The sequence below is a fragment of the Fukomys damarensis genome, unplaced genomic scaffold, assembly GCF_012274545.1.
Source record: "Fukomys damarensis isolate Sample0158 unplaced genomic scaffold, DMR_v1.0_HiC HiC_scaffold_26, whole genome shotgun sequence".
Classification (NCBI taxonomy): Eukaryota; Metazoa; Chordata; class Mammalia; order Rodentia; family Bathyergidae; genus Fukomys; species Fukomys damarensis.
Window position 1 is genome coordinate 30,704,502 of NW_022900938.1, and position 18,366 is coordinate 30,722,867.

Here is an 18,366-nt window from a genome sequence, read left to right on the forward strand (position 1 = left end):
CTTCTGAAAACCCCCAGAGGTGTTTGAAAAAAATTTAAACATGACCAAAATATGCCTCTCTCAAAATCATTTCTCTCTCCATGTCTCACCCCTCCCCCACCCCAAAATACTATGTGTCTACGCCTACACCAGGGGCGTGGTGGGAAAGCTGACGTATTTTCAGATGGAAAAGTAGAGAAGACACTTTTGGATGGAGTGGTCTCCCTGGCCTCGGCATGGTGGATATACATTTATTTGTTTGCGTTACTTTAGTAATAACATAGCAGTACAAACATTGCTCTGTGCCTCTGCCTCACTCACCCCTGCACACATTCACATTTCTTATCCTTTCTCAGTTCCGCAGTCAGCTTCAGCAACATGCTTGCCTAGCATTTATGTAAAAATAATATGAATATTAGCCATATTAGTCAGTCCGGCCTTTGCGTCCGTGGGTTGGGGAAGAAGGGGCGGGGCCCTCCTTGTAGCATGCTTTTCAGACTTTTCTTATCGCTGCAGATTTCATTTACAACCATACATCTCCGAGTGTGACTACGTTAGTTCTCAAGGGTATATGGTGAGGAGTGATGCACAATTACGGTTTTACAGAGATAACTAAGTGCTGGGTGGTAAATACTTAGAGCAGCTGTCCTGGGTAACTTGGAAAAATAGGCTTCAGTGAGACGCTCACATAACAGTGGTAGGCAGAAGAGGTGATGCATTTTTTCAGTGTGTGTAAAAGGGCACTTACTTTAGGATAAATTTTGACAAATTTCAGGAAAAAAAGATGGAGAAATAAAAACGAGAGCAGATTATAGTTTTATGTCAAAGGCACTTTTACATCTTTAATATATGAGGAACTAACATTTCCCCCATGTATTATTTATTATTGCTTTTTAAATTTTGCTGATTTTTAAATTGGAAACTTACTTCATTTAAACAAAATAGGTTTGGGAAATTAGCATTGTATTTGACCGAATCAACTTCTCAATCCACCCCTTGACTCAGATCCTGCCTCAGTAAATGTGAGGTAGATATTATTTGGTTGATCACTTTTTAATTCTTTTTACTTCTTCCTTTTTACCCTATCAAGAAACAAATGGCAAGAAATCAAATCAGAATGGGTCTAGTTCCAGTGTTTTGATTGCTAGTAAATGTTTTATAATCAACTTTTTACATATAAATTACTTCATTTGTTATTTTTCATGTTGATTTTTTTTAATGACCACTTTTTAAAGGCAGTGCCAATGTGCATCTGTAAGCAAACTGGGAATGGTCTGGAATATACAATTCCCTTGTGTAAAAAGCCAGGTTTAGCGGTAATGCTTTTAATCTGGACTTGTAGAGGATTCAGGAACATCCATAGATCTGCTCCAGTAATTACCATACCCCAAGTGGCACTGAAAGAGACATTTGCCTAAAAACTTGATGTCTTCATTACGCTGTTTACATTTTAATTAGAAACATGAAAATTACTGATTCCTACAGACAACTATAGTTTAAGTGGTTTCGTTCACCATCCAATAAATCATAAAAAATAACCCACAGTTGGCATAAATAGTTTACTAGGAATCATTCATGGGAATAATGTGTTGGCGCTATAAGCTGCTTAAAATATGTTTTTATTTTACCAGAGGTAGAATTTGCATATAAATTAGAGAATGGCATTTTAAGTTGACAGTCATTTATGCAGAATACCACCCACATGCAAATACATACATGGGCGTATGCGTATGTGTGGACTTTCTTTGAGTTTGTAGGTTTTGCAGAGTTGTGGATGTAGATAGCCTAGCCTCTCTGTTTTAAAAATAAAGGTTGTCTTTAGAGTTTTGTCAGAAATGCTGTGGTAGTTCTAAATTTGCCTATCTTTTATCTGTTGGGCAACATCAGCTTGCAAGAAGGAAAGATCTTTATTTCCGATACTGTGTCTGTCTCAGAAAGGAGTGGCTGGTTCATTTGCTCTTTTATCCCCCTCTTCCCGTCTCTTCTCCCCTAACTTTTGCTTGCCCTGTCAGTGCTGCTGCCCTAAACTCGCTCCCCGTCGGAGCGGCTGGACCAAAGCAGGGTGGCTGTCAGGTCCATTCCTGAGTCAGCAGCACATCCATTGCCTGAGACCTGCGACAGTCACTCACCCAGTTCTCCCCTCCCCAGGGGACAGGCGTTCCCCTCATCAGTGAGGAGGGATGACCCTTCTGTCTGGCACGCTCAAAATCCCGCATCTCCCCACGTTGGTGTGTGAGTTCAAATCTCCCCATCCTGGAGGCAGGGCCGGGACTGCAGCTAATGACTTCGAAATACAGAGGGTCAGCTGGAGTACTGAGGCATTGTGCGAGAGCCGAGTTACACATTTTTTCCCATAACTGCAGACTCCTCTCCTTCCCCTCCCCAAATCCTTTATGGTGGATCAATATTATGCAAAAACAAACCAGGAATAGCCTCAGACATTAAAAGCCATTTTCCTTTGCGTTATCTTTGTTAGAAAGTTATTAGTCATGGCTGAAGGAGGCTCTGTTACTATTTTTTGCTTGTTTAGTATTGTTTGGTTGCTCAGAAGCACCCAGTGAATGAAGGTTTACATTACCTCACTGTAAAATTCGCACGTTAGGCCCTGTTTGTGTTGCATTTTTGAACCCATGGACCGTAGGTAAAATGAGTTGTTAAAATACTAGCTAGAAGTGGGTGTCCATACCTAGGTGCTTAACTTGAAATGCTATTGCAGTCTTGTTTTGAACTTTTGAATGTGAATACTGTATCAAAACTTCGGGGCTACCAGTGTGTTGTGATTTCTGGGAATAAAAGGGTGGAAAAGTAATTCTCAGAGGCTGCTTTGGGAGACAGATTTTGTGCTTCATTTCTACATCTTTGAGTTTGTCTTTTTTAAGGTCTAGGGAATTGCCAAAGTTTGAAGATGGTAATCAGTGATTTTGTGTTGCCCACAACATTTTAGATTTTAATGGAAAGTCACTAGGATCATTTTCATGGTAATTGAGGTAATCGGTCTAGGTAATCAGACCAGGACTTTTAAAATCAGTTATTAGTGCCTTGCATTTACAGGCAGAGTGTGCCAGCTAGGGTGATCGTGAATTCATGGGTATACACTGATTGATTTGCTTTGCATTACCTCTTTTAGGGGGAAGGCAGGGGCAGGAAGGGCACTTATTAGGTCTCTGTGCCTCCTAGATGTGATTAGACACAACATTCGACATCTGTTGAGACAGAAACATGCTGCCCACTTGTACACACGGCAAAATTCCAATAGTTCTGTGCTGTCTGGTAAATCCTGTCTGCTTTATGCAGTGTGTCCCGAAACAGTTGTGTGGTGAGGGAACGCTGGCTGCCGGCCAGCCATTGACTGTGAAATCCTGGGTACCTGAGAGCTTATCAGTTCTTTTGCTTTGTAAAAGAAAAAAGTGATGAAAATGTTGGTAAACTGCCATGAAGGTTTAAGGCTGCTGGAACAAGGAGCCGTGTAATCAGATTGGAAAATGGAGCTTGCGATTCTCTGCATGGAGAGCAGCCGTCTGTGGACCCCGTGTGCCGCTGTGCAAGTGCCTGAGCTGACCACTTTGTTAGCAAATCAGCTTGTTTGCTGCAGCAGCAGGGTGGAAAAGACCAGAGCTTGTGATGGTATGTAACGGAGGGAGAGCTCTTGCATGGCACAATCTAATCAGCTTGCAATTAGCTCAGGCTCTACAGTCACCTTCTTAATTTTCTTTTTTCCCCCCTCTTTGTGTTAATACTGTGCACTTTAAACAATTAAGTGAGGGAAGTAATCCTTCAAGCAAATCAAAGCCATCCTTTAATTTTATCACCCTGCTGAAAAAGTATCAGGTGGTCCACTGGTCTTCATCAGATGCTGAAATTCACCAGCTCACTGTAGCATAGAGAGGGGCTTTAGCAACTGATATTTTGAATAATCTTTCAAATATCTTGGCAAGGGTGGGGAGAACAGGGTACATCTTTTAAACTAGAATTGAAGTTAAACATTACTGGTAAGGGGGACTAATAAATTCCTTTTCGTTTATATATCTAGCACATTTATTTTATATTTTCCAGAACCACAGGCAGGCTGTGTGTGTTAAATATAGAGATCCATGTGTGTGTATTTCATATATAAAATTCTTTGTGCTGCTGTTCATTTAAGCATCTCTATTCCGCACCTTTTTGAAGGCTCTGATGACATAGCCACTTGCACTGATAATTCCACTACTTCACCTTCACCTGACTTGATTCACGAAGGTTTCAAAGAACAAGGCTATCATTACTGATCATGTGTGTTACTTGTTAATCCTTTAAAATAAAATTCAGATCCTGGAGGTGAGAGGTGAGAAGAGCAAAGCATAGATGTGCAAAATCAGTGCAATAGTTTCATATTTTACTTCATTCAAGGACAGTGACTTCTGCACTACCACTTAAGTAAGACTCTTATTTACTGAACCAAAATAAATAAATCTTTTAAGGAATATTCTCCTTCTATCATTTTTTTCCCTTCTGGAAAGCTTTTGCTAAAATACAGTCTACCCACATCTCTCTGGCCAGTTATGTTTCTTTACATGTTTGTCAGAGGTTGATATTGGCATTGTTTCACTAATGTTTATATTAGGAAGCAGTGCAGAAAATTATTGTTAGAATTTGCTTTAAATAGTTATTAAAGAATTAATTCAATTTTAAGTATTTTTTCATCCAAAATGGTCAACTTTCTGCGAGTTGTTTGTGCCTAATAATCATAATTGGTATTTGGTAACAGATATTCGAATTGTCTTCTAATAATTTGCCCTTATTAAATGATACAACATTGTGAAGAAAGTATCTTCTTTTTGCCTTAAAAAATTCTCACATTGTATAATCGAGCATTTAGATTCAGCATTTTTTTTTTAATTTAGCAAAGAGATCAGAAAGTTTAACTGTTCATGTATTAATGATGTGATAGGATAGCATGACTTCTTGTTTTTCTGTACAGCTTTCATTGTGTCCCTTACATTTTGTATCTGGAAGACTGAATTCAGTTTGATGGAGAATGAGAATAGTTAATGTAAGTGCACTTGAAATTAGGTAAGCTTTTAAGTTTGCCTCGGGGTTTTGCAGTGTGCCCTTTTTTGTATTTTGAATTTTTTGTTTTTAATTTAAAAAATAGATTAAAAGAAATATACATCACCTACATACATCTTAAGCTGCAAAGATTCACTTTATATTCTCTTAGAGGACAAAGTCCATTAGATATGCACTTACTGTACATTGGATTGTAAATCTTACAATTTAATGGTAATTCAGTGAGCAGTTATTGCTTCAGTGGCCTTTTTTCTTTCTTTTTTTGGTCCTGTCTCACTTGTGAAATAGGGTTACCCTTTACAAGTGTCACATCCATAGATTCATCTTTTGTACTTTGTAGTTGTTCCTGCTGCATCAAGCTGAAGTTTTTTTTTTTGTTTGTTTGTTTTTTGTTTTTTTAAGGCAAAACCATGAGAAGCTGTGTGGTGGGTGATAGTTGGGGGCGTGTGATTATGTGTGGAGGGTGGGGGCTGTGGAATGAGAGAGAGAGAGAGAGAGAAGGGAGAGCTAGCAACAAAATAACCAAGACTGTTCTCATCAGTCTAACAGATTAATATCTTTTCCTAAATATGCATTCCTTCTAACCTCATTCTCAGTCTAATGTTCAGTTTTCCATAACAGATTACATTCTGTGCTTGAATTCCTGGAAGTAGAGACAGCATCTGACTGCTACAAGTCTCTGCCTTGCTTACACTGTTAATATTCTTATCCTTTTTGGACAGTGAAATACTTTTTTTGTAGAAACAATATACACATTCATAAAGAAATTATAAAGGGATTCTCCTTTTGAAGATAATGAGTTCTCTTCAGGAACTGCAGGTTACATGGCGCACAAATGAGCTCTAAGTGGGGGGATTTAAAGTCCTGCTACAGCATTTAATTTCTTGAGGAAAGGAGTTCAGTTCAAGGTTAGCCTGTTATTGTGGCACTGGCAACTACTCGCGTCCCTGTTCTTCTGCCAGCAGTACTGCACAAAAGGCAGTCATTTTTATTTAATACATAGGGAGGTATTAATCACTGCAGTATTTTCTTGCAAAAATTTATCTTATCATATTCATTGTTTCACTACCCATGACAATAATAGGTGTTTAATTACTCAATAAGGAGCATTTATAGATTCCATTTTTCCTGTATACTGGACAAATGGTATTGATTTTGTACTTTGATGCAACATGAAACTGTATTAAACACAATTAGAATTCCAAGGCTGGTGAAATATACATTTGTTATGGACTTCCTTTAAGAAGCGGCAAACGTCTTCTAATGCGAGCAGTACCTTTGGAGTAAAAAGATTTGATTTTATTGCAGCTCTGTGGTTAAAAATGAATGTTCTTTGCCTTCGTGTGTGTGTGTGAGTGTTTGTATGCTAGTGCGTGCTTGTAGATTTTAGTTTCAGTGAAGCAAGAGTTTATGATATGAACTGAACAGATTTGAAACAAATAATTCTCTGTAGCCGGAAAAGCTGTTGTGTACAGGTGAATGCTGACTTTGTGTAATCTTGTAATTGTGTCTCTTTAGCTAATGCTCTAAGTCTTTATTTTAACAATAAATAAATTATTTCCTAGGATGAAAGTGGGAACCATATAAGATGAAATACCTTCATCTCCTGCTGGATTCTAGTTTACCTCTTTTTAAAGTGATGAGGAAGACTTCCAAATCCCTATTGTGTTATAATTTAAATAGTGGGGTTTGTTAAAATTGGCACTAAGTAAAAACCTTTCTTTTAGCTGACACTATTATGTCACTGTCAGACAGCACAAAATCTTGCCCAGAACTAAACTCAATCCTGTCTTCCAACAGTACAAGTCTTCCTGTGCTTTATTTCACCTTGCTTTTTGCAAACACATTTCCACCTGCATTTGGCACATCCACAATCATAAATTGAAGGGAACTCTCTTGTTGGTCACTGCATTAATTGCCTATGATCTTTAGCTCTTTACAGATTTATTTCCTGTGGAGGAAGGTCAGTTAGCCTTGCCAAAATAAAAAGCAAAATAAACCAAGGACAGACAAAGCAGTTCCTTAATCTTGATAACGTCTCTGAAGCGTAGCTTATGTCCTAGCTAAATCTTAACTTTGTATTTTTTCAAACAGTCATAGACCTTGGGGCTAAAGTTTTCAGTTTTGGAGAGTTATCTGAGTAACTGTCCTTATCCCCCCTCCCCATGAAAAATGGAGTTTACCCCTTGACAATTGATCAGAAGTCTGTTATATTTTTAGAACATTAATGACTACTGTTGGAACACTAGTTGATCACTACTTTGGCATGAAATTTTTCATGTTTGTGTAAAAGATACAAAACTTTGGGGAAGATTTTACAAAGACTTAACCATTTGTTTTGTGGTTCTGACATAGTCCCAGTCAACTGTTTATTGCTTTTAATTGAACATCCTATTCAGTAAACATTTGCATTGTTATTTTTCTTTTGGACCCCAACATGTACAGTGTATGTTAACATTAGTAAAACAATAAGGAAAATAAAGACTTAACATTTTATATCTGGCTGGAGTATTTTCCCTTTTTTTTTTCCTACAGCTTTCAAGAGAGCAAGAAAAAAATAAATTGATTGACCTGCCCATTTTATAACACCATTCTATTTTTTTCTCATGGATGTGAAAAGAAAAGACAACTTTTATTTCAGAAATAGGTTTTATATGTTTATTTTGCTTTATAGAGACTGGGCAGATTCTGGCAAGAAGGGGCTTCTTGGTTAATTTAACCTGAAGTCTTCCAAGTCCTGTGCAGATAGATCTTTGATCACACAGCAGATTTCATCGTGGGTCTAACAGCTAGGTGGAGAATACTGTACTTTGTAAGGAAGGATCAAACTTCAAGAAAAATACTGTAGAAACATCCAAAGCTTTGGCTTGTTTCCAGTATACTGAATCTAGGTCTCCGATTCCTTGGCCTATGCCTTAGATGCTGATGATTCCTTTTTGTTCTCTCTAAATGAGCTATTTTATACTTCATATTTCAGTTTAGAGAAATTACTTATTTATTCAATAATATGAGTGTAGGTTTAATTAAGTGAAAGATGTTTGCGTGGAATTAGCTGGTTATAAGGTGGAGTACATACAATATTGGTATGGAGCCAGTTTCATGGCTAAATTTTAGCTTTTTAGAAAAACTTGCTGTGAAGAGAAGTGTAAGTTTGGTGGAAGCACGCCTGGACTTGAATTTGGGCTGCATAGCTCCTTCCTGTTAGTGGTTCTGGTCCTTCTCTGGATTTTCCGTGGGTGAATCTATGTGATGCACATAGAAACATGCCTTTCTGACATAGCTGAGTTCTCAGTCCAGTGCTGCACTGCATGAGAACACATGAAGAATATTCATTGGCAGACTCCAGTACTTTACACCCTTCAGGCGGAATGTGTTTTGAGAACGTTTGTCATCTTGGCTCACAGAAACTTAAAATATCTATGTGAACACTAAACATGGACTCCGTATAACTATTGCTTTCTAAGTATTAATCTCACATATAACTTCTCCCTTGCACGACTTTACTGCGGGAAAGCTCTCTAGTCCATTTGTGGAAACATTTGTAAAGCTCCAGTATGTTAGTACATCTGCCTAGTTCTTTTCTTCTGTCGTTAAAGATTTTGCCCTAGCTCTCTCCAAACCTCTGCACTGCCCGCTCCTTCCCGTCTGCCCAGGGGCATCTTCTAACCTCACATTTAGCTGTTTGAATAAAAAAAAAACGATAAGACTATTAAAACCATTTGGAACTTAAAAAAAAAAAGAAATAATATTTTAATTACTACTGACATGCCAGTTTGAGGCCCATATCCTCCTTTATGACAGTTCAGTTTAGAAACTACATTGCTTCATTTCAGTAACTTTATTACCATTTGGCTCAGAGATTGCTATTTCGCCTTGGCCACAGATTTCATCAGTTGCCCGGTTCACCTTTGTCCACACTATACTTGTGAAATGACCTCCTCCGTTAGTGCTTGTCAATAGTAAATTGCTATATTCTGTGCCTAGAAACACACCAAAGGACGACAACACTTTATTGAATGACTGAGTTTATACTTAATTTTTAAATTTAAAACTTAATTGGAACAGTCTTAATTACAATTCAATACTAGTTCATTAAGGCACTGGGTAAGGTCAACTATCACAGTATTCTTATGGCTTTAAAAAAATGTTGGACACACGTAATATCCAGGTGTCTAATGTAATAAGTGTTGTTTGTCTGTTTGTTTTTTGGTGTTTCTTTCACCCTCTCTTAATTTTCAAACTGTTCTATTAAAATAACAATGTGTGAAGTGGCCAAGGTTCAGTCATACCAATGACATCAAGTTAATTTTCTTTTTCAAGAATTCTCAGTAACTAAATCATCGCCTCCCATAAAAGTTCTTTTCAGTGAGAAATTTGTATTACTGTAATATAAAGACAACATTTGATATCAAAATCTGGAATTTTTTTTTCTTAAAAATGGTTAAAGAATCTTGAATATAAATTTATTCATTATAGCATTTATAGAAAAAGAAAAAATGTTCACTGCTCACCTCTTTTCACAAATACTGTCTTTTTTTTTTAATCTCTTAAAGCTGTTGCCATTAATAGAACACTGTAAAGTTGCTTTAAAATTAAGGTAAAATCAAAGGCCAGTAATCTTGAAAATTTTAGTATGAAATCATTACACGGTCTTGCTGTTTTCCAAATTTTTAATATGCACTTAGTTTTGGATAAATAATTTCACAAAGATTATTTTATTCTACTAAAATACTTAAATTCCAAATTGCATCTTTGCTTAATTTTTTTCACCTTTGTTTTGCTGTGTTTCAAAAATGAATAGTTTACTTACAAGTATATAAATTGAGGCTTTAATGATGGACAAAAGTAATTTTGACAGATAAACATGGTAAGTGTTTTTATAATATTTGGAGTGTCCTGAAGTATTTATTCCTAAATAGAAATTACAAATAATTACATAATCATTGTGCAGTTTCATTGAAGACAGAAGAAGCAGTAGGATTTCACCTTCCAGATGTGGCTGGTTGCAGCTATTGCTTGGCATTTAGGAATATGAAAACTTCATGTTTGTTGATACCATTGTTCATGTTTGTTATATTTTTTTGTGTGTTTTAAATGAGATTATTCTAGGAAAAAAAAACCCTATGTTTGAAAATAAAATGTGTCAGAATTTCAGCCAACAGAATCCTCTGTGATGCACATTAACTGAGATTTCAGTGCTTCTCTCCCTCTGAGACTGACTTTTAGATTTCACGCGGCTCAGAGCAAAATTCTATCAATCAGAAGCACAAACAGGCTAAGTGCAACTTATTGGGATGGTGTGCAGAAAGTTGTGATATAAATTTTGTACATCAAGTACTGTAATTTAGGGTTAGCTTGCAAAAAATGAAAAACATCATAGTCTAAACCTGAAATCAATGTAGATATGTACAAGCAGCTGCTTAAATCATCCTGTGTATGTTTGGTTGACTTATGTATTACTTAAAATTCAGAGGAAGTACAACAGTCACATTTGATATACAATATTTAGCAAGTGGTTTGAGCTTACTAGTAGTGTCACTATTAGTAAAAACAAATTTATAACCTTGGTTTTACCATATTGAATGTGTGGAGCAAAAGTTCAAAGCATTTTTTTCATATATAGAACCAATAACAACTATTAATTAAAAGCTTTTTAAACAAAAGGACCCATTTAGCAATAATAATAGGTGGAAATCAACAATTTGGAAAACTAGAAGAATTGTGAGTACAAGTTTACTGGTAGATAAATTAAACATTAAAGCCATGAGGTGTAAAGTTTGTGTAGCATTTAACAAGCTTTAGAAGAACATTAAAAGTAACTTAAGTATAATTTGCAATACTAATAGAGCTTCATAGAGCCCCAGAGGAAGCTGAAAATGTAGTTCAGGATACTTCAGGCTAAGAAGTTGAGATTATGCTCCATGAAGACTAAAATAAGGTTTTCTTGCAACCATGTAAATTCTCCAGATAAAGAGAAATGAAATAACATGGAGAATTTCCAGCAGCTAAAGAAGCAGTTATACATACGATTGACATTGGTTTTAAGTCTTCAGTTTTTCTATAGTGGCTGGTACATATTAACTGGTTTTTAGGTGAAAACACAGCCAACCATGTATATAGTGTCCCATCTTATCATGTGCATGGAAAAGAGATTGAAGGAAGAGAAAAGGAATGCAATTATAATATAAGATTTTTGAGTCTTGATTGAGAGTTAGGGAGAACAGTCTTGCATCTTATCTGTTAGAACTGGCAAAAAAAAAAATTCAACCTAAAATTTTATATAGTATTATTCTTCTCTGTACATGTTTCCTAGAAGTGCCCATATTGCTTATTTATTTTTTATATATTGTGAAGTGTGACTGAAATTTTAAGAACTGAATTCTGCTATTATGTGATAGGAAGGAAATATTTCAGATTCTCTGGATTTCAGTGTTTTTCAACTTAAAATGGATGCTTTGGATCTAACTTCTCTTGCAGCTGTAAAACACTATGAGAAAATAAGTTTCATTCTTCAAAGTTCCATTTGAAATTTTTGAGGAACGTGGAAACTGATGGTGCCACTCAATTTTTCTCGTGGATGTCAGCTGTGCGACAAGAGTGTAGAACAAAATGTTATTTCTTAGCCTCTAGGAGAGTGGTTTCCACACTGTGGGCTGCAGACCTCTGAGGAATACTGAACTTCCTGCAAGAGTTTCTCAACTTCATACGTGTACTAAACATGTATTTGTCCCACATATGTTCTGCAGGTCATATGTGTGTGTGTGTATATATTTTTTATATATATATATAGTGTCTCTTGTGGTTAAGATATAAGCATACATTCATTGAGAAGTGTCACAGAGGGGTTACATACATATTCACCGTAATTCTAAGTCATTGTTTTCTCCATCAGGAATGCTAAGAGTAAAATTAGTGCCTTGAATCTATGGAAGATTTTTTTTTTATAATTTTAAAAGTGGAAATTTTATATACTCACTAGGGGTACATTAATTGCATATAACAGGAATGATTAAACATTGCCATGGAAGATGCGCTATCATTTCCAGGGAATTTAGAATCCTTTATTCCATTTCAATACCTAGTTTAGATTTCCTGCCAGAGTATTTAAGATATTCCATTACCTTTTTGTTAATAGTTGGCTGATGAATTCCTTCTAATGATGAATAGTAATTACTATTTGTTGAGCATTTATGAGGCACAGTGTATGAGTGTGTGTACATAAATATATGTGGATAATTATTCCCATCTTGTAGATTAACATATGAAGGCAAAGAGATGCGGCACATCTTGCCCAACTTCTCATGACTGGCATAAATGGCAGTCAAAATTGGCTCATGTAAAAACATCCAAGCCTATTCAGTGCTTGTGGCAAAAATTAATTTCAGATTTAACTTAATCGAGCATACAGGTCGATTTCCCATGAGGAAATACCTGACACAATGCATGTTCTGAAACTGGCATGTCATCATCATTAAAAAATTGCCACATTATGCCTCAGTTTACCCTACTTAAAGCAGAGAAATATTTTAGCATTTAATTTTACTTTTCTTGCTAGGATAATGTGTGAATTAGTTAATGCGGATAAAGAAGTGATTTGATGAGGATAAAGCCCTATCTAAATGCTAAGTATTATTTATTATTCATGTAAGCATATTACTGTACCCTTCAATCACCTTTTTTTGGATGTTTCAAATGGGCAATTACTGTCTCTTTGTGTGAAGCTTTTAAAATTTTTAATTTAAATTAAAAGTTAATCTAATTTAGGAAAACTGCCAGCTGGAAAGGAACACAGATTTTTTTTTTTCCCCTCCCTTCCAAACAAAACAGCAATTCAGAATAGACTCTCTTTTAATGTAGTAATGTGGATAGGCTTTCCTGGGCTAGCAGTATTAGGAAAAAGGGCTAATTAGTAATGGCTGCTTTGTAATGCTGGTAATCTATGTGTTAGGATTAGTGCTGATAATAGATCTGATTAGGTGGAATTAACTGATATTTAGAGGGATGGAGAATCTTTTGTTTATGAAATCTCCATTTGAGGGGTACAGTGTATTACCAGACTGGCTGAATCCTTGAAATCAGGAAAACATGGTTTTTCCATAACACAGTGCCCATATATGAGTAAGTCGGGCAGCAATGAGGGTCATTTGAGCTCAAGAAGACCTTTACTTCTTAAGGCCTCACTAAGGAGCCTACAAATTGTGAAAATCAGAGTTCAAAGATCAGAAATGTCAAGTGTGCTTTAGAGGGGTAAAACATATTTACCTGAGCTCTTCAGTTAACATCGAGCAATTGTTGATGGGAAAAATCCTTCTGTAGCTCTCGCATTCATATGCTGGTTGCCTCAGCAGTAACTGGCCTTCATTTCAAGAGAGAACTTGGGAAAATATGTTATTAAAAGTCACTGTTTTCTTTTTTTCCTTTGCCTAAAAATTTGCATATTCAACCCTCCTTTGAAAATAACCCATTTTAAATATTCCCTAGCACTATTAAATTTTAAGGAAGTATGCTTAGAAATCACATTATTCAGTTGCACAGTTTCAGTCACCCGGCAGTATCATTAAATCCTCTGGAGTGATTCCAGTCCCATAAAAATTAGGGACCCCTTTACATTGTTTCCATATTCAAATGGAAATCTTTTTGCAAGTTAGTAATTAAAGTATTTAACCTCTCTCTCCCTCCATTTATTAGAAAACTCTTTTTTCTTTATTTTTTCAATTACGAAAAACTGCTAAAGCCAATCAAGCATTTATTTTGATAAACTGCTTGTAACAGTCTCAGCTAAATTCTGCAAATACCAAAAAAAAAAAAAAAGCTAAATAATCACCCTGAGCAGATTTTGTGGAGACCTTGCTCAACCTGTTCAGGGATAATTATGCCGAGCTTTTAGTATGGGGCAAAGGAAAACATAAAATTAAGGCATGAAAGAAAGTCTACCTATTTTGAGAAAATACTGGGATAATTGGTACTCTTTTTATTACCACTTTATTATAGAAAGATATTGTCCTACCATGAAATATAGGTTTATAGCAATGAAATAGTACGATGTGAGATTGAGAGAATTTCTGTTAGATGGATTGATTTAAAATGTAATAAAAACAGCAAATTACTAAATAGAGAATCACTATTCAAATTAGACTTCACTATTTAAATGACTTTCTTTTTTAATCATATGACGTTCATAATTGCTTTGTTTCTGACAAGTACATTATAAGGTCCTTTTTGTTCTTCCTTTTTTTTTTCTTTCTTTCGTTTACAGTAGCCTCTGGTTAGGAGCTGTAACCAGAAACTTTCTTTGAGAAGTGGAAACAACAGAAAAGGTTCCATCACATACAAGGTGCCAGGAGTAGAAGGCCGCAGACAGATTCACAATATTATAAATGGTGCTGATATGATATGTGACCCTGATAATGGCTGTGTGGCACTTTGGAAGTTTACCTCTTTTACAGACTTTGTCCTTTTATATGTGAAGGTGACACTACAGAGTGAGCCTGAACAAAAGCATGTGTAATCTGTCTCTTTTTTCGTATAATCGGGGCCATATCGCAGTGGGGCCTAAAGCTTCCACCACACCAGGGCCCTGTTTTAAGAACAATAGCACAAATTTTGAAATATAAAACTAAGCCATGTGTGGTGATATATGCCTGTAACCTCAGCACTTGGAAGGCTGAGGCAGGAGGACCATGAATTTGAAGACAATCTGTTGTAAAGAAAAACTAAGCAAATAGGTCAACTAGATATGGGCAACAGAGGGGACCAGAGCGTAGTAAGGATGGCTGAGACTTGAGCATCTACACACCATGGTACATTGCCTCTGCACATTCCATATATGCTCCCCATGGATGGCTCTTTGAAAGCTTCATTACAATCAGGTTTATTAGATTTCTGATAGTAGATATTGATCCGTAGGAGGACATGAATGTTTCTACTCTTAGGTATTTCAACAGATACTACTTTTCTAACATGAATGTAACAAATCAGGGATTACCGGTGGGGTTGCAGTATTTCAAAGACTCAGCCTCAGCAAATGCAAACTATGTCTCCGTTGACAGTGTGTATACCTGTCAGTGCTAGTATCTTCGATCAAACATTGAGTGTGTGTGGAACTCATATCCAGGTGACATCTTAAAGAAATCGCAAAGGAAGAAGAGACTAAAGTTGACCAGATGGTTGGAAATCGTAATACAAATGGAGACATTATTCACAATTAAGGCAGGGAAGTGTTAGTGCTCAGCTGTTCTAGTGGAAACTCAAAAGTGTCAATAAAAAGGTGTCTGTCTCTTGTCTGCCTTCTCTTCCTCAGTATTGTAGTACCAAAGTGGTCTCCTGCCACTGTACTTTGCTAGGAGCTCTGTAGGACTAAGCTTCTAGTAGTTGCAGTGGCTTCCCTTGTAGCACTTTAGTGTCCAAGGAATCAGGGACAGCTCCACTGATTTGTTGGTATCTTCACGCTGTTAGTTACCATATAGTTGCACCAGACATTCATCTGTGGTAGCTGCCATATGGTTTTGTGCTCTTCTGTTTCTGGACTGTGCTTTGAATCAGTATGTATGACTGAGTTAACTTTGTAGTACATACACAAGCTAAAGATAATAATCATAGCATGTTACCTTGCAGCGTGGTTTGCAATTTGTAAAATACTTTGTGCATTCACTACCTCCCTTCTCATAATTCCCAGAAGTGCACAAACTCAATACTATAATTCCTATTTTGCAGAAGAAAAAACAACCAAGTTCAGAAGACTAAATTGAAGTGACAGAGCAGGATTCGAGTCCTGAAGCCCTGACAGTATTTTCTTTTAATCCCATGGAGCTTTTAATTTATTATGAGAGAAAAGAAGTATAAATTTTTAAAATAAATAAATAAACGCGTATGCATTGATCTGTCTCCCTACTAACTATGCTATAAGAAAACGTTTAGAAAAGCGTCTACGTAGAAGAACCAGTGAGGAGTTGTGGGGCATGATTAGGGCACTGCATTAATTGGCGATCACGACTGTATGTTGCTCCAGGCCATGTTTGAGTGAGAAGGTGGAGCTATTGGAGGGAAAGGCATCATTAGTTTTAGATATATAGTACCTGACTTCTGCTTACAAACAGTGCAATCTTACATTCATTTCTGATCCCGAAATGGAAAATCTGCACATATCACATTGTTCCTTTTCTATTCCAATTGCCTCCACTGCTTGTAACCCTAACTGGACTCTTTCCTCTCTGCCTTCTCCATAAATCTGATAGTCACCACTCCCAGGATATAGCCTATTTATGTCACTGCTGCAGCCTAGTCCCTGAATTCTGGATTCCATCTTCTCTCATCCAGACTGACACTTTCTAGACCTTCCTGATTTCTTGCTGCAACCCTCTACCCTCCACGCTGCCTCTTGTTAGCCTGTTAAACTGTGTTTCTGACCCCTGTTTCAATGTTCCCCTTCTTCCTTTCTTTTCTTCAGGTGAAACCTGAAGAAGACCCCATTATCCACATGTTTCCAAAACTATCTTTGACACCGTTCCAAGCGACTCCACCTGCTACCATTTTTGTCGGTAGTTTAGCTAAGTCTGCTTCCGAGATGTCAATGTGGTAAAATTATTTCTTCAATTTATTGTTTCAGAAGACAAAAAAGGCTTTCTTCAACATAATTAAAAGCCATGCCAGAAGCCTACTATGCGCATATCAATAATTAAATGAGGAACGATGAGCACAAGGAATGATGAGCTTCCCTGTATTTTCAGACGCTTCAAACTCTGAAGGTCTGGTTTTAAGTCCAGAAGAAGCCAAGTCCAGAACTTTGGCAGTGATAGTTGCTCTTCTTTTACTTCTTGTCCTAATTTCTGTGTTTTCCCCTTCCACTGAATTTTATATAGTCAAAGGACAACAAGCAAAAATAGCATGTTCTTAAATGTAGTTAAACTCACCCCACAAGCTTGAAAATGATAGGGCCGAGCATTTAGCTCAGTGGTACTGGTGACTGCCTTGTAATCACAAGGTCCTAAGTTCGATTCCTGGTACCAGAAAGAAACAAAAGAAATTAAGTAGATGATGTAGCATGGTTATATTAGAGATGGTTCATTCACTTTATAAGATTTTTTTTATATAATCTCCTGAGGATCAGGTATCTGTAGTACAACAAATTACTTGATTTACTGAAAAAAAATTGTGTATAGCTATTTGGCAGTGGCTGTTCTATTAAAAATGTATACCAAGAGGCCAGGGATTTAGCTCAGTGGTACTGCCGCCTGCCACGCAAGCACAAGGTCCCAAGTTTGATCCCTAGTACCAAAAAAAAAAAAAAAGTATATATATTCAAGGACTGTATTAGTATCCCTTACTTAAACTAATATACAACTTTAATTGGATCTTAAATTTCTCCCTGGATAGGATTCTCTTAAAGCCCTGTTCTCGGGAAAAATGTATCATTATAAAATAATAGTAATTTTGAGTTTCATTATATTTATCATCTTTGAAAAGATGTTCCAAATGTAAAACATATGTAAAATAAGAAAGTACATTTATTTGAACATTTACTTACTGCAGTATACTTGGACTGCCCAACATTTGAAAAGACTGATCTAAAATTGTATTATTTTCTTTGTTGGATTTCATACTGAGATCACTTACTTCTAGGAAGAGAATTAGGTAGCTGTGTAGTTCTGAATGAGTACATTGTTGACAAGGAATTTCCTTTGAAAAACCAGTATAAAATGGCATTTTGATTTTAAAAAGCTATCATTCTTTTAAGAAATTCATCCGAATGCTGTGAAATACCTGATAAAATCATTTCTGCATACCCGCCCTGTTCTTTCATAACAACTAAGAACTTCATTCCTGATGTGTGCTTTGTGAAATTGGTGTTCATCAAGATCTTTCACTTAGAAACTTGCTATTGCATAGCCATTGTTAGTTTCTGTGTAGATGTGATTTCTCTCCTTTATCCCCATAGGGTTCTTTGTGGCGAGGTTAGGTACAGTCCTTGCTAGAGGAAAGTGGGGGGGTCTTCCCCTCCCCAGGGCTCCAGTGAAAATCTCCATTACTTTGTCAACATCAGCCTGCCCGGTGGATAGACAAAAAAAAAAACAACAACAACAAAAAAAAAAAAGCAGCAAATTTTCTTACTGTGTATTTTGTTTTCTCTCTAATAAAACAAGAAAATTTTAATTTCAGGACTCCTTAAAAAGCATCCTTCCTTCCTGCTCTCATTAACTTAAAATATCTAATGATTTATGCAACGCAGTACTGGCAGGTTCTGGTGTGAATATGCAACATGCTCCAAAAGTTTGTTTGCCAGTGTGTGAAAGGTGGACTGCAGGATCCCACAGAAGAAATAGTTTTCATTGTGTTTGGGCTTCC

The 18,366-nt window shown here is 36.5% G+C and overlaps 1 protein-coding gene across 4 annotated transcripts in view; it reads left to right on the forward strand.

Moving 5' to 3' along the window:
- The window catches only part of Fign (fidgetin, microtubule severing factor), a 128,571-nt gene that overhangs the window by 18,064 nt on the left and 92,141 nt on the right, over positions 1–18,366 (forward strand). The window contains exon 1 of one of the 4 annotated variants that reach the window (XM_033756337.1): positions 3,487–3,603. The exons of the other annotated variants lie outside the window; for them this stretch is intronic. The gene's annotated coding sequence lies outside the window, so the exon portion shown is untranslated. Of the gene's footprint in view, positions 1–3,486; positions 3,604–18,366 lie in introns of those variants that run through there. 4 annotated transcript variants of the gene reach the window in all.